This window comes from Lepidochelys kempii, chromosome 2 (genome assembly GCF_965140285.1).
Source record: "Lepidochelys kempii isolate rLepKem1 chromosome 2, rLepKem1.hap1, whole genome shotgun sequence".
Taxonomy (NCBI): Eukaryota; Metazoa; Chordata; order Testudines; family Cheloniidae; genus Lepidochelys; species Lepidochelys kempii.
The window spans coordinates 42967074-42989356 of NC_136381.1; the positions used below are offsets into that span (position 1 = coordinate 42967074).

Genomic DNA, 22283 nt, shown 5'->3' on the forward strand with positions numbered 1-22283 from the left:
AAAATTACAAAAGACTGAAAGTTTGGCTGTACCTTGGTAAGAGAAGCTCCAGGTTCCCATTGTTGGTTGGGACTGTTTGGTTCTATTAGTGCTGTAGTTAAAATTTAACCATTATGAAATTGTTAATTTCCATCTTCTTTACTCCATTTATTGGAGATGTAATTAAGCATCTGGCTTGTATTTTTACTCTAAGGCAGGGGCCTGTGTCTGCTCGGCTGCAGCAGCAACTCTCCCCTAAGTTGGCTCCCCTTTTGGGGGGGGGGGGAACGACACTGGCTCCTGGGGGCATTCACCCCTCTGCACAGCTCAGCTGAGCTACCCCCCTCCCTCACGGGAGCTGCTGCCGGCAGCCCCTCCCCCTGCCTGCTCAGCAGGCCTACTCACCCGCAGCCTGCCTGTTTGCTTCTCCCTGTACCTGCTCCGCTGCAGCAACGACTCTCCCCTAAGTTGGCTCCCCTTTTGGAGGGACACTGACTCCCAGAGGCACTCACCCCTCTGCACAGCTCAGCTGTGCAGCCACCCCATGTGAGCTGCTGCCAGCGGGCCTTCCCCCTGCCTGCTCAGGGTGCCTACTCAGCTGTTCGCTTCTCCTCTGTTGGTTGGAGGGCCAGACAAATGGAAGCCCTGGGCCAGATCCGGCCAGCAAGCTGTAGTTTGGAGACCTCTGGTCTACGCTATGGACTTTACAGCAGCACAGCTGTACCGCTACAGCTGTGCCACTGTAAGGTCTCCCATGTAGCCGCTCTCCTGCCAGCATAATTATGCCAACCCCAATGAGCAGCATTAGCTATGTCAGCAGGAGAGCCTCCCCTGCCGAAATAGTGCTGTCCACAGTCGCTTTTGTCTGTGAAACTTAAATCAGTCAGGGGCACGTTTTCTCAAGTTTTCAGTGTTCTGCAGGTCTTTGTATTGATAATGCAGAAGCATACTATAGAAGTTATCAGGGGGAAACGGTTTTATCAAATGATAAAGGAACAGATGGGGGGATAAGCCTTTGAGAGTTTGAGGTGGGGTTTGGGGTTTTTTTGCATGATGTAGTTGAAGCTTCTGACACTGGGAGAAGAAATGCAGCTAGTCTTTCCCTCCCCTTCTTAGGCAAAGGTTGAGGAGACTATGTTTGGAAGGAGCAAATCCTGACAGGGGTGTGGGGAGGGAGGGGAAAAAAAAAAAACCCCAACCCACACCCCCCCAACTGACATAAGTTTCACCGACAAAAGTCCCAGTGCGGACAGCGCTATGTCAACGGGAGACACTCTCCCGCCGACATAGCTAACGCCATTCATTAGGGGTGGTTTAATTATGCTGGCAGGAGAGCTCTCCTGTCGGCCAAGAGCAGCTATATGAGAGCCCTTACAACAGCACTGCTGCAGCGATACAACTGTGCTGCTGTAAGGTTCATAGTGTAAACACAGCCTTATTGCCTTACTGTATCTGCTAAAACATCTATCAATAGGAATATCAGCTTGATGTTTCTGCTAAACTGACTAGCAGTAAAGAAATTAATGCTGACATTTAATATTTAAGAATCCAGAGTTCATCTATTTACATGAATTGAACAGTTCATCTTTCACAGCTACATCTTAAAGCTGTCTGCAGATTCAGGAATGTAAGAATTGCCACTCTGGATCACAAAGGTTCATCTAGTCCAGAGGTTCTCAAAGTGTGGTCCACGGACCACCAGTGGTCCGCAAGCTCTATTCAGGTGGTCTGTGGATAGTTCCCTCTAAGGTGCGCACCTGGACGGCCGCACACAAGAAAATGAAGGGTCACCCACCTAATTAGAGGAGCCATGCAGAGCTGCAGCGGCCAGAGAGACCCCCCTCCTTCCCACCCCCAGCTCGGGGGCTGCCGCGGCGGGGGAGAGAGGAAGAGACCCCTGCCCCTCCTTCCCAGCCAAGCTCGGTGGCTGCTGCAGTAGAGGAGAGAGGGCACATCTATTGCATTAGAAAGGCAAGACTACCGATATTAAAATATGAGTTGTGCTCTTTTATTTGTAGAACAAAAAAATGTTTATTATTAAAGTTTTTTTTAATATAGCGCTTTTATCCAAAGCGCTTTACAATAGTTAGCTAACGGTACAAACAACATTTGGAAAGATCATTAAGTTGTCCACCAAGATCCTCGGCAATTTTCAAGCGGTCCGCAAAAAAAGAAAAGTTTGAGAACCACTGATCTAGTCTACTAATCTGACTAAGAGTGGCAATTACCAGATGTTTCAGAGCAAGATGCAGGAACCCCTGGAGCAGACAATTATGGAATAACCCTCCCAGACCACATCCTGAAAATAATCTTTTCTGAACCCCCTCTTCTGGCCTTCAAACAAGAAAAATCTCATCAAGCTCGTCATCAGAAGCAAACTCCCCACAGACCAGGGTACCAACTCAAAGCAGCACCAGCCTCTCTCAGATGAAAAACCTGTAAACTTCTCCACTGTTACAAGATCCCCCCAACATACATTTCAAGATCCATGAGTCCTACACATGTAGTGTACATCATCCAATGCACAAAATACCCCCATAACAACTATATGGTGAAAAAAGACAATCACTACTCTTGAAAATGAACTCACAGGAAATGATAGACAAAAAACATCACCTACAGGTGAACACTTTTCACAGAGTGATCACAAGACTTCAAAACACGTTCGTAAGTAGAGCCTGGGAGCTTAAATCCATAACTTTGCTAGACACATCTAAAAATCATGGACTGAATAGACACACTGGATTTATGACTTATTACAGCAATCTCTGCTTTCCCCCGCTTCCTCTCCCTCCATGACTGGAGAGGTGTTAATGGGCCACTTCACCTTTGATGCTCCCTTGAAATGTGTACTTACGCAAAAAAAAATCTGTTCCACCTTGTACTTAGCCGTGACACCAAATACTGTACGTTCCCCACACCCGAAGAGCTCTGCATGAACTTGAAATCTTCTCTCTCAGAAGTTGATTCAACAAAAGACATTACCTCACTCGTGTGGTCTATCATTTGCTATTATTATTTTACTATTTTCCCGCTTGCCCCCACTAGTAGATCATGATAGCCATCACTGTCCAATTTCAACTTTTACAGTAAAATATATCTCCCCTGTACTACATACAACCTATTTTAGAGGACAGATATAGTTTTCACTCAAATATAACTGTAGTCACTGACACTCTTGTACCTGACAGTAGCACCCTGGAACCCCCATATTCACCACTGTGATGTGATATGTTTTATACAAAGTATGCCTTATGAGGTATCATTTAAAAAGTCTTGACTGTTGAATCTTAATATCCTGTTGGATTGTATGTACTATCATTGTACATGAAGTTATGAAGTATTGCTATATGTGTTACTGAAATACATTGTGAGGTTGGGAGACACCCAGAGCTGGCCTTTCAGCAGGGACAAAGGAACAAATCACTGGCCAGACAGGTGTTGATCCCAGAGACTTCTCAGAGAGGGCCGGCAATGAGGACTGCCTGACCCCACATCACAGCAAGACTCTTTTTAGCAGCTGGAAAAAAGTATAAAAGAGGGATAGTGACATCACTTGGCCTCTCTCCTCCCCCATCTCAACACCTGGAAGACAGTCTGGAAGACAAAGACTTTGAACTGGGGAAATTGGTCCCACACTGGGAAGGAAAACCAGCCTGTGTATTGAGAACTGTGAGCTGCCTGTAACATCTATTAGGATGAGAGACTGCCTGATTCAAATATTGCTTAGTTTGTAGAATTTACAGTGCATTTCTATTTTTATTTCTAGGTAACCAACTTTGATCTCTTTTCCTGCTACTTATAATCACTTAAAAATCTATCTTTCTGTAGTTAATAAGTCTGTTTTATATTTTACCTAAAACAGCGTGGCTTTGGTTGAAGTACTTGGGGAATCTCAGCTCAGGTTAACAAGGGCTCTTGCATATCCACTACCCTTTTATCAGAGTGGCAAATTAATTAATGAGCTTGCACTGTCCAAGGGAGTCCTAAGAGGTTATATTTATGGGGTGCAAGGCTGAGGTGAATGGTACCTACCTCTGTATGATTTGTGAGAGTGACTCAGGGAGCATTCGTGCAATTTAGTTGGGTGTGGGGCTCCACATTCTGATGGCTGAGTGATCATAGCACTTGGAGGGGTGTTGCTGCTTGTCTCTGGCACAGCATTGTGTGAGACAGTCCAGGCTAGAGAGTTAAGGAAGCACAGCAGTTCCATAGTTCCAGGTTGTACCCCAGGGATCCCGTTACACTAACATACTCTGAGAAGGGAAGAGGGAGTTTTAGAGTTGTCAGGATAGAAATAAGAAAAGGAGTACTTGTGGCATCTTAGAGACTAACCAATTTATTTGAGCATAAGCTTTCGTGATGAAGTGAGTTGTAGCTCACGAAAGCTTTTGCTCAAATAAATTGGTTAGTCTCTAAGATGCCACAAGTACTGCTTTTCTTTTTGCGAATACAGACTAACACGGCTGTTACTCTGAAACCAGGATAGAAATATTAACATACTGTGTCAGTCATCAAAATCCAGTATAAATTCCTTTCTATGAAATCCATTAGAGGAAAAGCGATGAAATCAAAGAATGTGAAACTAGACACAGACACAAGAGTCACCACACTACAAAAAGAATCATGAGACAAATCAAGAAGTCAAGAAAAGGAATTAGCTGCATTAAGTCTAAGGATGGCAGAGTGTGCCACAAAACCAATAGCATTCCAGATGGACAGAATATGTGAAGGAAGTTTTTGACAATCCTGAAAAATTGGAGATATAGACGCTTCAAGAGAAGAAAAAGCACTGCATACTACAATGTGAAAGCTAGAAACAGGGATGAAAAGTATAAAGTGAGGAAAAGCAGCTTAAGTGGATGGTGTTCTGTTTGAAATGCTACAAACCCTGAATGAAGAGTCAAAAACTAACCTGCTAAAACTTTTCAGATATACGCACAAGGAGAACTTCCAACAGACTTCAGTCTTAATTACTCTACCAAGGGTTAATAATGCTAGAGAATGTAAACAACAGTGAACTATAAGTCTGATAAACCACATACCAAGTTTTGTTGAAAGTTGTCAGCACAGGGCTACATCAACCCTCTTCAGACAAGATGTAGCAGAAGTCAGTTTGGTTTCCACTCGGTACTAGGCATATGGGAAGCAATCTTTGCCCCGAGGATCTTATGCAATCACATGATAGAGATGCAAAGGGAAATTTATATGTGCATTGTGGATTTTGAGAAGGCATCTGATAAAATCCAACACAAGAATATACATATTCCCGAGGAATGTAATATGGACTTCTAAGATCTATAATTAATAAAAAGCCTGTATGGGGACAGAAAGCAGCAAGTCAAAAAACTATGAACTGAGTATTGCAACATTAAGAAAAGTATGCATCCTATCTCAGCAACTATTTAACACAGTTAGAGGGTATAATGAGGGAAAGTTTATAAGACACCAAACAGAGCATACAGTTCAATGGTATATACATGAACATAAAATATGCCAGTGGCCCTGTCATAAATATAAAGGGAAGGGTAACCACCTTTCTGTATACAGTGCTATAAAATCCCTCCTGGCCAGAGGCAACATCCTGTTACTTGTAAAGGGTAAGAAGCTCAGCTAACCTGGCTGGCACCTGACCCAAAGGACCCATAAGGGGACAAGATACTTTCAAATCTGGGGGGAGGAGGGGGGGGAACCACAGAATGACAATCAACATTAGGAAGAAAAAAAATATAACAAGGAAACATTTATACATAAAGGTAGGCAACACCAATATCTTGACAGTCACATGGTAGAACAAGCGAATAGTTTCCCCTACCTAGGAAGCCTAACAACATCAGATGGAAAATGTGACGAAGAAATTAAGAGAAGGATACAGTTTGGGGGGCGGGGGGAATGTATTCAACAACTTCCAAAGCTACTGAAAGTTCAAACTGCACAAACACACTAAATTACTAAATGCTCCTCTATGGATGTGAGAGCTGGACTCAAGAAGCACACAGACAACTCAGAAATTTGGTGCTATAGAATGTTAAAAATTAGCTGGATAACCAGAACTATGAACAGAACTATGAGGTGATGAGAAGGTTGAATTTAAAAAAAAAAAAAAAAAAAGTCAGAAAGTTTCCTATTCTCCACTGGCAAGTAGATTTTTCAAGGTCTGGAAGGGAGGAATCCTGAAGATTAAAGTCAGTGTTCAGATACACATTTTGCACATGCCCAGCACATTTTAAATGGTGCAAATATGTACACACATGGTATGCCTTTTACACTCAACTTTATTTTAATTGTTTTCCAGTTTCATAAAATTTCTCTGAACAAGTTAGAAGTTTTAATCTGAACAATTTTGTTTACAACATTATCTTTCGAGACTCTTAGAAACTTCATCTGTAGCCAGAAAATGTAGAAAGATACTTTACATAACCCCCTCCAACTCCATATTTGCATGAGACTAATGTAGACTTTTTATTTGTGAAACAGCATCAGTAATTTCAGCTCAGTTTTGGGGAAGTTTGCAAATTAAGTCCCCAGTGCTGCAAACTCTTGTGCAAGTGATCAACTTAACACATGCAAGTGCTCCCATCCTTGTTACGCATGGATCTAATCCAATTTAAATTAAAGCCAATGGAAAGAATTTCACTGCTTTTGCTGTAAATTGGATGGTATCCCAAATGCGTATTTGCAGAACAGAAGCCTTAATGTTGCTATAATATATGGCTAAGGAAAGGGAACCCATAGTCAAAACATTTGTTTTAAATCCTAAAATAAGTTTAACTTTTTGCAGCATTTTGCAGAACCATGGACGCACTATTGGCCATAACATTCTGAACTGTGGAATAAAAAATTCAATCTAGATGTTGCAATATCTTGTTACAAATGTTACCAGACTCATTTTGTAACCATTTATGAATCAGATTTTATATATGTACCAGTTTATGTTATGTAACTAATTATGGTGTTAATGCAATACAAGTACAGTAGAACCTCAGAGTTACAAACACCAGAATTACAAACTGACCGGTCAACCACACACCTCATTTGGAACCGAAAGTACACAATCAGGCAGCAGAGGCCCAAAAAAAAGCAAATACTGTACAGAACAGTACCATGTTAAATGTAAACAAAAAAAAAAAAAGGAAAACTTTAAAAAATTGACAGGGTAAGGAAACTATTTCTGTGCTTGCTTCATTTAAATTAAGATGTTATAAGCAGCATTTTTCTTCTGCATAGTAAAGTTTCAAAGCTGTATTAAGTCAATGTTCAGTTTTAAACTTTTGAAAGAACCACCATAACATTTTGTTCAGAGTTACAAACATTTCAGAGTTACGAACAACCTCCATTCTCAAGGTGTTCATAACTCTGAGGTTCTACTGTACATCTAAGTCACCCATTAATATAAGGCCTAAAATAAAACCTGCTCTTAAGTAAAAGATTTATCAAATTAAGTTTTCCCTCATGTATTTCAGGTCAGAAACTGGCTAAATGTATTAAAGGCTTTCAGTGACTAAGTTATTGAAAAATAGAAGTTGGTCCCAAATGAACAAAGTAAAAGATAATGCTGCTTTGTATGCTTGAAGCAAGAACAGTGTCTTTAATCTCTCTAAGTACCATGCATGTCTAGGATCAGTTATACAAATGTTTATTAAAACAAATCTTTTCATTCCACTCTTATACATAAAAATCAGGCATCTAGAATACAAGGAAGGTGCTCATTTATTTTGGCACTTCTAAACTACACACACCTACATTCAACTAAGCTTCCTGTATGTTAAAAATAAAATACTTGACCGTCTTTAATCTTTATCTCCAAAAGAACACATTTCCCAGACACATGAACTGACTTCTTATCCATAATAATTTAATAGTAAAGGAATACTTTAAATAATACAGTTGTTTACATTGGTTAATGTAATGCAGAGAACCTTACTTTCGCTCAACGTTACGAATTGCCTAGATTTTCAGACATACATTTCTGATTTTTTTTTTTATTTTTTTTTTACTGGGCTTGCACTCTTTGGTGCCCCGCTGTAGGAAACATGGGATTGCCAGGGAAGACTAACTCAATTCTGTGACAAAAAAATGTTGCTTACCAGTAAGCGCTCTGCCACGCTACAAGTTCAAGAGTGTTTTTGTAATCATTTCATGACTTACCTGACTTGGTTCAACATGGTTTTGTTATGAAGCTGCTGTGTAGTCAAAATTCAACCATGTTTGTTGTAGCCAGATCAGATAAGAGTCATGAAATGGTTACAAAAAGAAAGAGTTGTAGCCTGGAAGGGCCCTCACTGGTAAACAGTCATAATTTGCTGAAAAACTGATTTAGCCGTTCAGGCAGTTCCACAGTTCACATAGTGAGACCACTAAGATGTGAAAGTTGAGAGGGCATGTCTAAACCAATGAATACACAATAATTTGGGCATATTTCAGTGCACATGCCAAATTATTTTAAGTGTACAAAAGCGTCTGGCCATTCACATACCTACTAAAGGTGCAAAACTATATGATAATCAGAAGATACTACCACCACATCGGTCCCACAATTCCACACATTCCCACAGCTCAAAACTGGGCCCAAATGCAGTAGCAAGAATGCTCTAAAAATACAATTTTAACTTCCATTTCTGACCTGGTGAGATCAGTCTCTTTAGACCTGCAAACAGTAACAGAAAGCTGAACCAGTATAAAAAATATTTCTACTTTCAAAAACAGCCACAGTACAATATTTCTATAATATTGTTAGATGGCCAATATGGCTGCAATCTGCTAATCTAATCATCTGCTTAATGGGGTTGGAATATTGTTGAAGCATTGTTGCAGAACACTTTCAAAGCAGTGTTATGTGAAACCAGGGCATTCCGTTTGCAATCACATTTACTCGCTTTGTAGAGATTAACCTTGTCGTGTGGACATGACTTTGGAGCCAGGTCTACTCCAGTGATGGGCACAAAAAAAAAAAAAAAATTCTATCAGTGCTAACACTAATTTACCAGTAAGAGCCATAACGTAAACAGATTCCCACAGCCAATCCCATTTTACCAACATTTTAGTTAAGCCTATTGCAAGCAGGGGTAAAAAACATAGGTCTAGATACAAAAGCCCTGTCTACACCAGGGCTCCCAGCAGTTCAACTGAACCAGGTGGAAAACTCCTCCAGGGTAGGCAAGGGGTCAACAGATAGCTCCGTCATGACTTCACCATATAGACTGCTAGCGGTATCATACCACATATTATGATTTTGCACTCTGGACTGCTGAACAGAGACCATTAAATACCTCACCTTTCGTGAGGTGGCCGAGGTCCAAGTGCTGCAACCACAATCCCCAGTTATGAGAACATTCAGCAACATTTAGAAGATTTAATCCAACTGCTGTACTGCTCTATCTTGATCAAGAAGCTCAAAAACAGCCTATTGAGTTACTGCAGGGACTTCCAGTCCTTCACACACACCCACAGCTGCCACAACTATTCACAACAATTGAAAGAGTAGCTCTAACAACAATGCTGTCAATGCCTCTTGCCTCAGCCTCCGACATAAGGGGCTTATACAGTTGTGACCTATCTCCTGAAAAAACAGCTCATAATCACGACAGTGCTCCTGGTCTAAGAGGAGTAGTCTTGAGATCACTTCCACATACACATTTCCAGCACAGGTGTACAATGAAAGTCAGTCTGTGGGAGTTTAACACAGACAGCTAATGATAGCTAGGTGGGGGATAAAAAAAACAGTTCAATAATTTTGAACCTTCAGGACATGCACACAGCTAGCCCATCTAATCACATTAATTTCTTACTATCATCCTCATCTTCCATCCTACCATTTATCATTCACTTGCTGTGTCCTATTTCAAATTATTTTTAAGGTCTTTAGAAGAGAACTATTTTCCTGTGTGTTTGTATATCATCAAATACAGTGCAGCCATGATCCTTTGTGTGCTACTGCTATACATAATACAACCATACTCACACAGTTGAGTCTGTCCTGCTCACTCCGTCTGACAGACTTGAAGAGGGGCAAGCGAAAAATGTGTCAAGTTTTGTTTCCCATATTACAAAATCAGGAAGGCTAGAGGTAAGTTAACTTTCCTTTTTTAAACAATTAGTTGTATAAGACGTTGCACAGTCTTCTTCTGTTCTAAAAAGTTGCTTTCTGAAAAGTTCCAAGATGTGGAGTACAGCATAAGAGTCCTGCGTTTCATCCTCTCATCCACTTAACACATGCAAATAACTCAGCGCCCTCAACATCTTGACACTAGCAATAACTTGTTTGTCAGACTATTTCTACAGTTTTAGATTGCACTCCAATTACTTTTCCTTCATTTTTGGTAAAAGATTGTAGGAAAGGGGATTTCTCTCATTTTTAGTAAACCTGTCACTAGAGGACATTCTGAAGCAACATTCTGACAAACAATGACTTAAGAGTAATGACTAACTTTAATTGTAAGACCCTGCTAAGATCTCAAAGTTATCTGAACTGGTACAATCAAACTAGCGAAGAGACTACATGTCAGTAGTTCTCAAACTCTTTTTTTGGTGGACTACTTGAAAATTGCTGAGGGCCTCGTGGACCACTTAATGATCTTTCCAAATGTTGTTTGTACCATTAGCTAACTATTGGAAAGCGCTTTGGATAAAAGCGGTGTATAAAAAAAACCCTTAATAATAATTTTTTTGTTCTACAAATAAAACCACACAACTCATATTTTAATATCACTAGTCTTAGCTTTCTAATTCAATGGACGTGCCCTTTCTCCCCCCGCTGCGGCAGCCCCCAACCTGAGGCTGGGAAGGAGGGGGTCTCTCCCTCTCTCCCCTGCCACAGCAGCCACAGAGCTGAGGCTGTGAAGGAGGGCCGTCTCTCCCTGGCAGCTGCAGCCCTGGAGCTGGGGAAAGTTGCCTCTTTCTCTGGCGGCCACAGCTCTGCACGTCCCAAATTCCCTCCACCCTCTCTTCTCACTCCATTGCCCCCTCCCAAATACCCCCTAAATTAATCCCCCACAAGGCCACCAGCTCACCCTACACATGTCTTCTCCAGGGTCCAAGCCCTAATTAGTGAAGCCAGGCCTGTGCAGCTCCACTAATTAGGTGGGTAGCCCTTCATTCTCTCGTGTGCAGCTGCCCAGATGCGCACCTTAGAAGGAACTATCTGTGGATCACCTGAATGGAGTTCACGGACCACTGGTGGTCCATGGACCACAGTTTGAGAACCTCTGCTACATGTTAATGTTCCAATAAACTATTTTTTAAGTTTCAAAATTACTATATATAAAAATGAAAACCCCAGTATTTCAAGTCCTCAAATTTCAGAGGTTGAATTCCATTTTATACAATATGCAGAAGTCATGGTACATTCTACTGAATTACATGCTAAATAATGAGCCCTACAGATTAAAGAAAAAAATCCACTCAAGCAACTATCTCTATAAAATGAAATATTGAACTTCAAGAGTGCAATAAAAAACTCAACAGATGTGTGTATCTTTGTTTGTAAAGTCAAAACAAATATGCTAGAGAGAAATTCATTATTTACTCTAACACTATGAGATTAAAGACCCATCGAAACCATGCAGGAGAAAAATACTCAGAACAGTATTAACACCAGGGTGGATAAAAATCAATGATTGTTTAAAGAAAAAAATTAAAAATCTGATAGGTTTTTTTTTTCAAAAAGCATTTTATCAAAACAATCTAAAGATAGTTTTAATTAAGATACATTATACTCAAAGATATCTCATCATGGAATAGGGACTATAAATTCTAATTCTATAGTATGGGACAATATATTCATGTAATGTTTAAGAAAAGTTTTGTAAATGAGTTCCAATAGTTTATGGATTAGGACCCAAATTTATGGGGTTCCACAGGCTTCCGTATAGAAAGATTAACCTAAATAATTCATCTACCCAATGAGACTCAGTGCTCAGTCTAGAAGATACCATCAGAGATGCTTAGTTTTACAGTTCTCAAACTGTGGATTTGTGTCTCCAGAGATAACATGCTTGTTAACAACAAAAATGTTTTTAAATAAATAAATAGAGGTGAGAAATAACAGACCTCAACTCTATTCTCCCTCTGCAAATCTATGTACACAGAGTCAATCCCTTACCTCTCTAAAAGTGCAACGTTTCAAAAAGTTCAATGAATAGAAGATTGTTGGGGGCGAAATACATCTGGACAAGGAGAAGAAGTCTGGAGATAAATGTGAGAAGTTAAGGACAAATACTTGCTTTGTTAAACTATTATATGTTTGCTGTTGAAGAAAAAAATCCAGAATACTTAACGTTGTTGTTTTAGTTAAATAAAAATTTAAATCTCTGTCTGGTGGTGTTCTCCTCCTAATACAGCATGGCAAGAAAATCCTCCATATATTAATGATTAACCTGTTGAACTGGAGATAGTTCACCTCCCAATGACTTCATAAATATCTGCTTCAATTACCTTTGGTAAATGAAATAACCAAACAATCATTCATTTTCTGATATAGCTGTAAAACTAATCTGAAAAGTTTTCAAAATAAATCACTGTTTAAAAATGTATAGTGTGTACCTTTCAAAAATGAAACCTACATCTATCTCCGAGTTGTGAAGAATATGTATTAAGGTTATAACAACCAACAAGAATGCACTTTTATGTAGAAAACTATGATTAAATCGAGTCTTCTTCACTAGTGATTTAAATCAATTTGATTTAAATCAAATCCACCCTGATTAACACTTTAATCAAAAAGAGCATTACTGTGCAAAATTGCAGCCTTAATTCTGCAAGCCCCCAAGTAAGCAATTCATACTCATTCAAGCAGTCCCATTTACCTCAACAGGACTGCTCACTGAATAAGAATTTGCAGGACTTGACTTGTTAGTACAGCTATTATTATGACTTATAAAAACATTGCAACATTCTTCAGTGTGATAAATATATTCTTCCACACTGTCTACAGCAGGGGCGGGCAAACTTTTTGGCCTGAGGGCCAAATTGGGTTTCCAAAATTGTATGGAGGGCTGGTTGGAGAGGCTGTCACTCCCAAAGCAGGCAGGCGTGGCCTGGCCCCCACCTCCTATCCGACACACACCCCCCCGCTTCTCGCCCCCTGACAGCTCCCCTGGGACTCCTGCCCCATCCAACCCCCCGGTTCCCTGTCCCCTGACAGCCCCCCCCAGGGACTCCTGCCCCATCCACCCCCTGCTCCCTGTCCCCTGACCACCCCTGTACCCCCCACCCCTTACTGCCCCCTGCCGTCCCATCCAAACACCCCCCTCATTCCTCACTGCCCCCTGCCCTGGGACCCTTGCCCCATCCAACCCCCGTTCTCCCACCCTCTGACCACCCCAACCCCCTATCCACCACTCCAAACTTTCTTGCCCTCTATCCAACCCCCCCTGCTCCCTGCCCCCTTAACGCGCTGCCTGGAGCACAGGTGGCTGGAGCTGCCCAGAGCACCAGGTCAGGCCAAGGCTCTGCAACTGCACTGCCAGGCTGCCCAGAGCATTACGCTGGCGGTGCAGTGTGCTGAGGCTGCGGGGTAGAGGGAACAGCAGGGGAGGGGCCGGGGACTAGCCTCCTGGGCCAGGAACTCAGGGGCCAGGCAGGTGGGACGCGCAGGCTGGATGTGGTCCGCAGGCCGTAGTTTGCCCACCTCTGGTCTACAGATATCCCTTTTCTCCCCCATCACCATTAAAACAATTACTTGTCTAAGTTACTCGAGCACAAGTAATATCACAACACATTATAAAATTCTGTATTTGTTTAGGAGAAAAAGGACAACTTTTTAAGCTTACTTTGTTCCACTTCAAAAGTAAGTTTTATATAATAACCTTTATTTTCTCTTCAAACAAAATAAACACTGAAAATTTAATCAGAAGTAAATTAAATTATTTAATTTACCTGTCCATGCAGTCAACAACAGTGCCCTATCTGGATATCGCTACTGCTATTACAAATCATATGAAGTAATTGAAAAAAATATAAGCTTAAGCACTATAATTATTCTGAAGTCAATAAAAAGATGAAAAGCATGTTGCCATGGAATGTAGTTATTTACAATACTGCTCTTTCCAATGGGAAAGCAGGACTTAATTCTGAGCATTTTAGGTTGAACAGCAGTTTACTATATGTAAGGGAATTCTAGGGTTGACCAAAACCAGGATACGACTACACAGCAAAAACTACACACGAGCTAGCTTGAATCCAGCTAGCACAGTTAATTATGGCAGTAAAGAAAATGTGTATCAGAGCTATTATTGCCTTCTCAAGTCTGCAGACAACCTGAAACACCGGCTCAGATGAGTGAAGCCCTGTGCCACCTCACCAACACTAATCACACTGGTGTGTGTTAAAAGCTATATTTTAGCTCAATGATAAAATGTTAACTATTTTATCGCTGATCACCTTAGACAGATGGGTGAGATTTTTAAAGTTGCTACAGTGAGAAAAATGCAAAGGAAGGAAAAAGAAACTAGAGAAATTCAGACTAGAAATAAGGCCTAAGCTTTGAACAGTGAGGTTAATTAACCACTAGAACAACTGATTGGGATTCATTTAGTGGATTCTCCATCACTGGCTATTTTGAAATCAAGACTGGATTTTTTTTTTAAAAAAAGAAAGATGCTCTCGGAATTATTTTGGGGAAGTTCTATGGCCTGTGTTACACAGGAGGTCATACTAGATGATCAATAGTCCCTTCTAGCCTTGGAATCTATGCTGAATGTGACAATAAGATATTGAATAATGGTAATAAATAAAAGTTTAGTTACCAGATAAAGATTTGGTTCCCCCCTGGATCTTTGTACAAACTCCCAATGACATTAGTGCAGTGGTCCCCAAATGTTTTCAGTCATGCCCCCCCCTTGCCCAGTCTGCACCCCCACCCCAGGTGCCATGATCGAGAGCCACGGCCAGGAACGGGGCCAGAGCTTGGAGCGGGAGCCGAGAGACAGGAGCTGAGCCAGAGCTGGGGGCGGGGCTGGGTGGTACTCCCACCCCTGTCCTTGTGAGGGCTGACCTGGGCCCCACTGCATCCCTCCCCTGAAATGTTCCTCTGCACCCCACTCAGGGGGCATGCCCCACAGTTTGGGGACCGCTGCATTAGTGAGAGATCTACTGTTAATCAAGGAAGTATGTAACCCTAAATTTGTATCCCAGCCCACTACTCATAATTAAAAATGGAATTCAGCCCTCTTTACAGAATGAGCAACACTCCTGCCATCAATGCATATTTAGAAAAAACAAAATCTTGCCTTCTCAATTCTGAATGACACAAGGGAGGAAACTAATCTAATTTCCTCCCCATGCCAAGCCTCTACAGCTCAGTTTTGCATTTAAAATTTAAGTGGTTCCATCTACCTAGCTTTGTTTGCAACACTAACCTCTTAAAGCCCTTGCGGCAGTGCTCACTAAGGGCACGTCTACACTACAGCTCTGAGATCGAGCCACTGGTGGTCAATTTAGCGAGTCCAGTAAAGACCCGACAAATCTACTGCAGATCACTCTTCAATGAGAAGAGTAAGGTAAGTCGATGGGAGATTTTCTCCCGTCAACCCCCCGGGGTGTAGACCCCGCAGTAACTCAACCTAAGGTATGTCGACTCCAGCTACGACTCCAGCCCAAGCCCATACAGCAATGAAACAGCCCTGCAACCCGAGCCCCTTGAGCTTGAGTCAACTGGCACAGACCAGCCACAGGTTTATCTTTGTGATGTAGACATATAAGTAAACTTAGAGTAAGGCCTAGTTCCACCTCTTCTGGCCGGAGGCAATCAGCCACCCCCCAATGTGCAGAGCATTACTAACTGGGGTTTTAGCCCTTACTTCAAAGTGATGGAGGCTAAGTCCCATCACACCCCTCTAAGAGCCACGTGATATATTTTCCATGTAAAAAAAAGAATGCAGGGTTGATGGGATTAGTGATTCATATTCAGCACACAAAGGACTGCTGGATTCAGTCTAAATGCCATTTAGAGCCAGTAATTTTAATACTCAAAACAACTTAAACGCCTGGAAATATACAGTTTTTAATTAGTCGAACCAGAGTACAGGAAGCCATTGAAGTGGGTAGTCATAATGGAAATAAGATTCTCATTTTGCACTCAACTCCTTAACCACTCTTCAATTAAAAGTTAACTCTCAAAGTATAATTAAAGTTATAGTTTAAATTCAGAGCTAAAGATGCTACTTTCTCATATTGTTGTGCCCAAGCACTACAGATCATCTGTAGCAACACCACATACTAATGAGAACCCTGCAAAAGAATGTTCAAAGAAACATGCATCTCATAAAATCATAGAACTGAAAGGGACCCGAGAGATCATCTAATCCGACTCAGTCCTGCCATGAGTGCAGGGGACTGAAGTATTATCTAGAGTTTCTAGACCATCCCTGACACGTGTTTGTCCAACCTGCTCTTAAAATTCTCCAATGATGGAGATTCTACAACCTCCCTAGGCAATTTATTCCATTAACTACCCTGCCTTTGCTGCAATTTAAGACCATTGCTTCTTGTCCTATCGTCAGCGGTTAAGGAGAACAATTTTTCTCCCTCCTCCTTGTAACAAGCTTTTATGTACCTGAAAACTGTTATGTCCCCTCTCAGTCTTCTCTTCTCCAGACTAAACAAACCCAATTTTTTCGATCTTCCCTCATAAAGTCATGTTTTCTAGACCTTTAATCATTTTTGTTGCTCTCCTTTGGACTTTCTCCAATTTGTCCAAATTTTTCCTGAAATGTGGCACTCAGAACTGGACACAGTGCTCCAGCAGAGGCCTAATCAGTGCGGGGTAGAGCAGAAGAATTATTTCTCGTGTCTTGCTTACAACACTCCTGCTAGTACATCCCAGAATGACGTTTGCTTTTTTTGCATCAGTGTTACACTGTTGACTCATTTAGCTTGTGAACCCCAGATGCCTTTCAACAGTACTCCATCCTTGGTAGTCATTTCCCATTGTGTGCGTGCGCTTGTTCGGTCCTTCCTAAGTGGAGTATTTTGCATTTGTCCTTATTGAATTTCATCCTATTTATTTCAAATCATTTCTCCAGTTTGTCCAAATCATTTTGAAATTTATCCTGGCCTCCAAAGCACTTGCAACTCCTCTCAGCTCGGTATCGTTCACAAACTTTATAAGTGTACTCTCTATTCCATTATAAATCATAGATGAAGATACTGAACAGAACCGGACCCAAAACTGATCCCTGTAGGACCCCACTGGATATGGACTTCCAGCTTGACTGTGAACCATTGATAACTACTCTCTGGGAATGGTTTTCCAACCAGGTATGCACCCACCTTATAGTAACACCATCTAGGTTGCATTTCCCTAGTTTGTTTATGAGAAGATCATGTAAGACGCTATCAAAAGCCTTAAACTCAAGATATACCACATCAACTGCTACCCCCATCCAAAATGCTTGTTAACCCTGTCAAAGAAAGCTGTTGTCAAGAATAAATCATGTCAAATCAACACAAATCCATGCTGTTACTATCACCTTATTATGTTCTAGGTGTTTGCAAACTGATTGCACAATATTTGCCCCTTTCCAATCCTCTGGAATCATTCCAGTCTTCCATGACTTTTCAAAGATAATCATTAATGGCTCAGATATCCTCTCAGTCAGCTCCTTGAGTATTCTAGGATGTATTTCATCAGGCCTTGGTGACTTTAAGACATCGAACTTGTCTAAGGCTATGTCTGCACTAGCATCTTTGTTGGTAAAGCTTTTTTCACACCCCTGAGCGACATAAGTTACACCAACAGATGTGCTGGTGTGGACAGCGCCACGTCAGTGGGAGATGCTCTCCCGCTGCTATAGCTGCTGCCGCTCATCGGGGGGTGGTTAAATTATGCTGACAGGAGAACTACATACACAGGAGACCTTACCTTGCATTGGTACAGCTGTGCCACCGTAAGGTCTCTAGTATAGATATAGCCTATGTAATTTTTAACTTTTTCTTTCCCTATTTTAGCCACTGATCCTACCACATTTTTATTAGCATTCACAATGTTCGATTCACTACTAACCTTTTGAGTGAAAACTGAAACTGAAGTAATTTAGCACTTCTGCCATTTCCACATTTTCTGTTATTGTTTCCCCCCCCCCTCATCCCTGAAGTCCATCACTAACAATAACCAATTAAACTACACAGATCTTAACGGGGACCTTGAAGTTGAGCAAGTATTTGAGTTTCGTATTTGGGAAACAGGAGGAAGTAGTCAAAAATTTGTCAATTTAATTTTAGTCTCACTTCCCTAATTGTGTTAATTCATCTTGTTTTAATTTAAAATGTTAAATGCATTACAAACTCAGATAACTTATTTGGCAGTATTAGATATCAGTCTCTAGAGTAACCAAACAAATTTAATGAATATGAAGTCTTATATTGCTTCTAGACCATTATGGTCAATTTAGTCAATTTATCAAAGGAATCCTTAATCCATAGTTCTAGGTATGTGCAGTAGCTTTGCTTACTAAAAATACTGATGAAATCAAGGATTAGTCAGTAGCTAGGCAGCAGCCACATTTCTAAATAAAGCGGGACATTTTAGACTAAAGTAGACGCCAAGTAGTACTTACTAGGAGTACAATTCATTATTCCCTAATATAGAAAAATATCACAAAGTATTCACAAAATCAAACGAGAAAAAAGCAACTGAAAGTAATAATCTTTCTTTTGCCTTATTTTAAATGTATAACGGTTAAGTCTTTTTTCTTGAATTGCTTTCAGAATAACTCATCACATTTAAAATGAGACTGTTTCAACAGATCAAATATACACTTCAATATATAAATTACAGAAATACTAACAAACTTAGTCATGTTGACAAACGGAAGATTCAGGCAGTTTTACAAATTTTTATTTTAGTGATCATATCAAACTGTTTCAACCCTCTTTAGTTCATCTAGGATAGCTAGTTACCTCTAATCAAATCTACGAATAAAGAGTTAAACAGACAAGGAGGGTGAAAATGTCTTTTACTGAATCAACTTCTGTTGATGAAAGGGACAAGTTTTCAAGCTACACAGCACTCTTCTTCAGGTCTGGGAAAATACAACTAAATACAAGGTGGAACATAGTTTAGCATAATAGTCAACGCACACTTTAAGGCCAGGGCTATACAACAGACATACCGACCTATATCCACCTCACTGAGAGACGTAGTTATAATAGCCTAACCCCCTTTGTGGACACCCCCATGTCAATGGGAGAGTTTCTCCCACCAACGTAGCTACTACTGCCTCTCAGGGAGGTGGATTAAACTACACGAACGGTAGATGTTCTCCCGACGGCGTAAGAGCATCTTCAACAATGTGCTGCAGCTGCACCACTGTAGCGCTGTATGTGAAGACAAGCCCTAAGATATTTCCCAGACCTGAGGAAGAGCTGTGTAGTTCGAAAGCTTGTCTCTTTCATCAACAGAAGTTGGTCCAATAAGAGATATTACCTCATCCACCCTGTCTCTCAAACCCTGAGACCAACATGGCTACAACAACACTGAAAAAAACTTTAAACAGATCACATTTATTCAAAGTCCTCAAATTAAGTAGTGATAAATATTTGATCACTTATCGTCCATTTGCTATGTTTATTCAAATGTCTTCATGGAAGCCCGCAGGAGATAAGAGTAACAATAAATGGCATACCAATTAAGGATTGTGTTTAACAGAAACCTCATACTGATTTGATGAGCCAACATCTATCTGCTCTTTTAAAAAACTTCATATATTAATAGTAAAGGCATTCATTAAGAATGTGGCCAGGAACTGAATGCTGGTGTAAATCCTATATACTATTGCATTTGTTTGGAAACCTTTGTATTTATAGAGTGCTTAGGCCCAGATTTTGTAACATGACATACAGGCAGATAGATCCCCACACGCACATGGAGACTCACTAAATTCAAGGGTACTCCACATTTGCACAGAGGTCTGTCCACACACACTAGGCTACATGCTGGTCTGTAATAGGCACTGTATAGCTATATATATATATATATATATATGCGCAGCTCCAAAGAAATCCCTCTTTTGGCAGCTGGCATTTACTGGGTCATAGAACATATATTTGCTTCAAGGGATAAAGTGCAAGATGCCTCATGAATTTCACACACTATGCTTAAGCACTTTTGCTTTTTAAAGTGTTAGTAGGGTACTTTAAAAGAGATGCAATCAGTACATGATTGTCACAACGCTTTAAGAAAAAAAAAACAACAAGATTACAAATGTAATCTTTTTTTCAAGAAAAAAATATCTGGCCTGCAAAATACTGTGCACAAACCCCAAATAAATCCCTATTTCCAAATATTTATTTCCACACAGCTACCCAGGATCCGGGGGTTTTAGTTTGAATACAGGGTGATTTATAAGTGAAGTGAAACAACAAATCCAGACAACTAAAGATTATGGGCCCAACCCTGTTCCCATTTAAGCGAGTGAGAGATTTACCCGCGGCTGCCACAACCACAGGGTCCTGTCGAAGTGACAAATACAGGGGAGCTCGCTCGCTCCCCTCCAGTCACAATCCACTCCCATAACTGATGCTGTCAAGTTACAGGGCGTCTCCTGGCTCCTGAAGCCCGACAGCCGCATGAACCCCGCGGCCGGGGCACGCACCCCCCCGGGCCAGGGCAGCAGGGGGCTGCAGGCACTCGGTGTGTCCCCTACGGGGAGGCAGGAGCGGAGTCCCGCCCGCTGGCGCTGCCTGCAGCGGGGCTAGGGGTGAGTAACCACCGGCCCGGGACGGGCACTGAGCACCTACAACTCCCAGCGCTGCCGCGCCGTGAGCCGCCCCCCACCCCCATTGCCGCCCGCACGGGGACGGGGCCAGCTGCGGCACCCTGCCCTGCGGAGATGCGGGGGCAAACGCGCCCCACCGACCTCCCGCAGGAGCAAAGCCCCGCGGGCGAAGCTTGTCGGCCGAGATCCCGCACCCGAGGGCGGGGTCGCGCCCTGCCCGTCCCCACAGGGGCAGCTCCCGCGCCAGCCCGGCGACACGGGCTCCCAACATGGCCGCGGAGCAGCAGCCGGAGCCCAGGCAGCGGGAGCCCGCAGGGAAAGTTTGCCCGCCGCCGCCCGCTCGCCCGACTCCTGCCGCAGCCGAGCCTGGCCGGTGCCGAGAGGACACGAGGCCCCCCGCCGCGCGACTTACCGAGGGAGAGCCCGGCCCGGCGCGCGCAGCTCTCTCCGCTCGGGCCCCAGCCGCGCTCGCGCCTGCTAACTGCCAGCCCCGTCCCACGCCCGCCCAGCCGCGCTCACACATCACCGTCCCTGGCCCCAGCTGCGGGAGGACGGGCTCCAGGGGCCCCGCCCCAGCCCTTGGGATCTAGGGGGAGGGGCCGCCGCCATCTTGGGAGCCGGGGGGGGGGGGAAGGGCTTCGTAGCGTTTGGGAGGGTGTAGGGACGAGGAAACTCTGAGGCTTCCTACCGGGCTCTGCGTTGGGGGGAATGGACGAAAGAGTCCACTCCTCCCCCTTCACGCTCTGGAGAGTCTCCCCCCTCCCCCCGGACCTGCCTGCCCTCCACCCCTCCTTCCGTGGAGAGAGAGTTCCCCCCCCCCCCGCACTCCCTTCATTCACTGAGAGTCCCCCCTACAGCCCTGCCCGGTCACTCCTTGGAAAGAAGCCCCCGTGCAGAGCTGCCCGCCCCCAGTGCAGATCTTGCCCCAAGTCTCCTCACTGCTCGATGCAACTTCTTCGTTATTGTGGATTATTAAATTAAGGAGTGTTTTCAAAGTCTTCCTTTAGGGAGAGTGCCTCTTGATGCGGGTGAGTCAATGAACTATATACAGTGTTTCACATTGTTCCCGCAGCTCATGACATGACTCTGTCTACTCTGGAAAATTGTCGTGTTTGAGTTGAATCCCAACCCGACATTAATGTGTAGCAAATAAAAACAGTGTGAACAACTTCAGTCAGTTCTAAACTTTGAAAAGAAGTGTATTATTTTGATAAACAAGACACAATTAAACCTGATCTGCGTCTTCTGCTCCTCTGACCACATTTTTTCCTTACTTCATTTCTATACAGGCTTCTTTCTCCTTAAATCTAATAAAAAGAAATCTAATGAGACTCTTAGCCCTGTCCTCATCTCCTGCTGCTTTCTTTGATCTCCATGTGATTCTCTTCTGACTGCTCTTTTTGTCTCTTTTGCCTACTCGAGACCTAGACTCTAACTCCTTACATTTCACTGCATACACTTGCAACAGACTAATACTAAATTATGCTAACCTTCCTCCCCTCTTCAGTAAAACTTCTGATGATCCAGCCACCTTTCCTGAGATAATTGTTCTGTGAAGCACTCACACAATTCTGTGTGTTGTACAAGCTG

The 22283-nt window shown here is 42.4% G+C and overlaps 1 protein-coding gene across 4 annotated transcripts in view; it reads right to left on the reverse strand.

The window, feature by feature from the left end:
- Nucleotides 1-21315, reverse strand: part of PLEKHF2 (pleckstrin homology and FYVE domain containing 2) — a 49194-nt gene extending 27879 nt beyond the window's left edge. Inside the window, exons 1-3 of one of the 4 annotated variants that reach the window (XM_073330527.2) lie at nucleotides 21106-21315; nucleotides 5025-5295; nucleotides 4015-4235 (exon numbers count right to left, since the gene is read on the reverse strand). The gene's annotated coding sequence lies outside the window, so the exon portion shown is untranslated. Of the gene's footprint in view, nucleotides 1-4014; nucleotides 4313-5024; nucleotides 5296-21105 lie in introns of those variants that run through there. The other 3 variants (XM_073330529.2, XM_073330526.2, XM_073330530.2) reach the window with 3 other exon arrangements.
- Nucleotides 21316-22283: the final 968 nt, after the last annotated feature.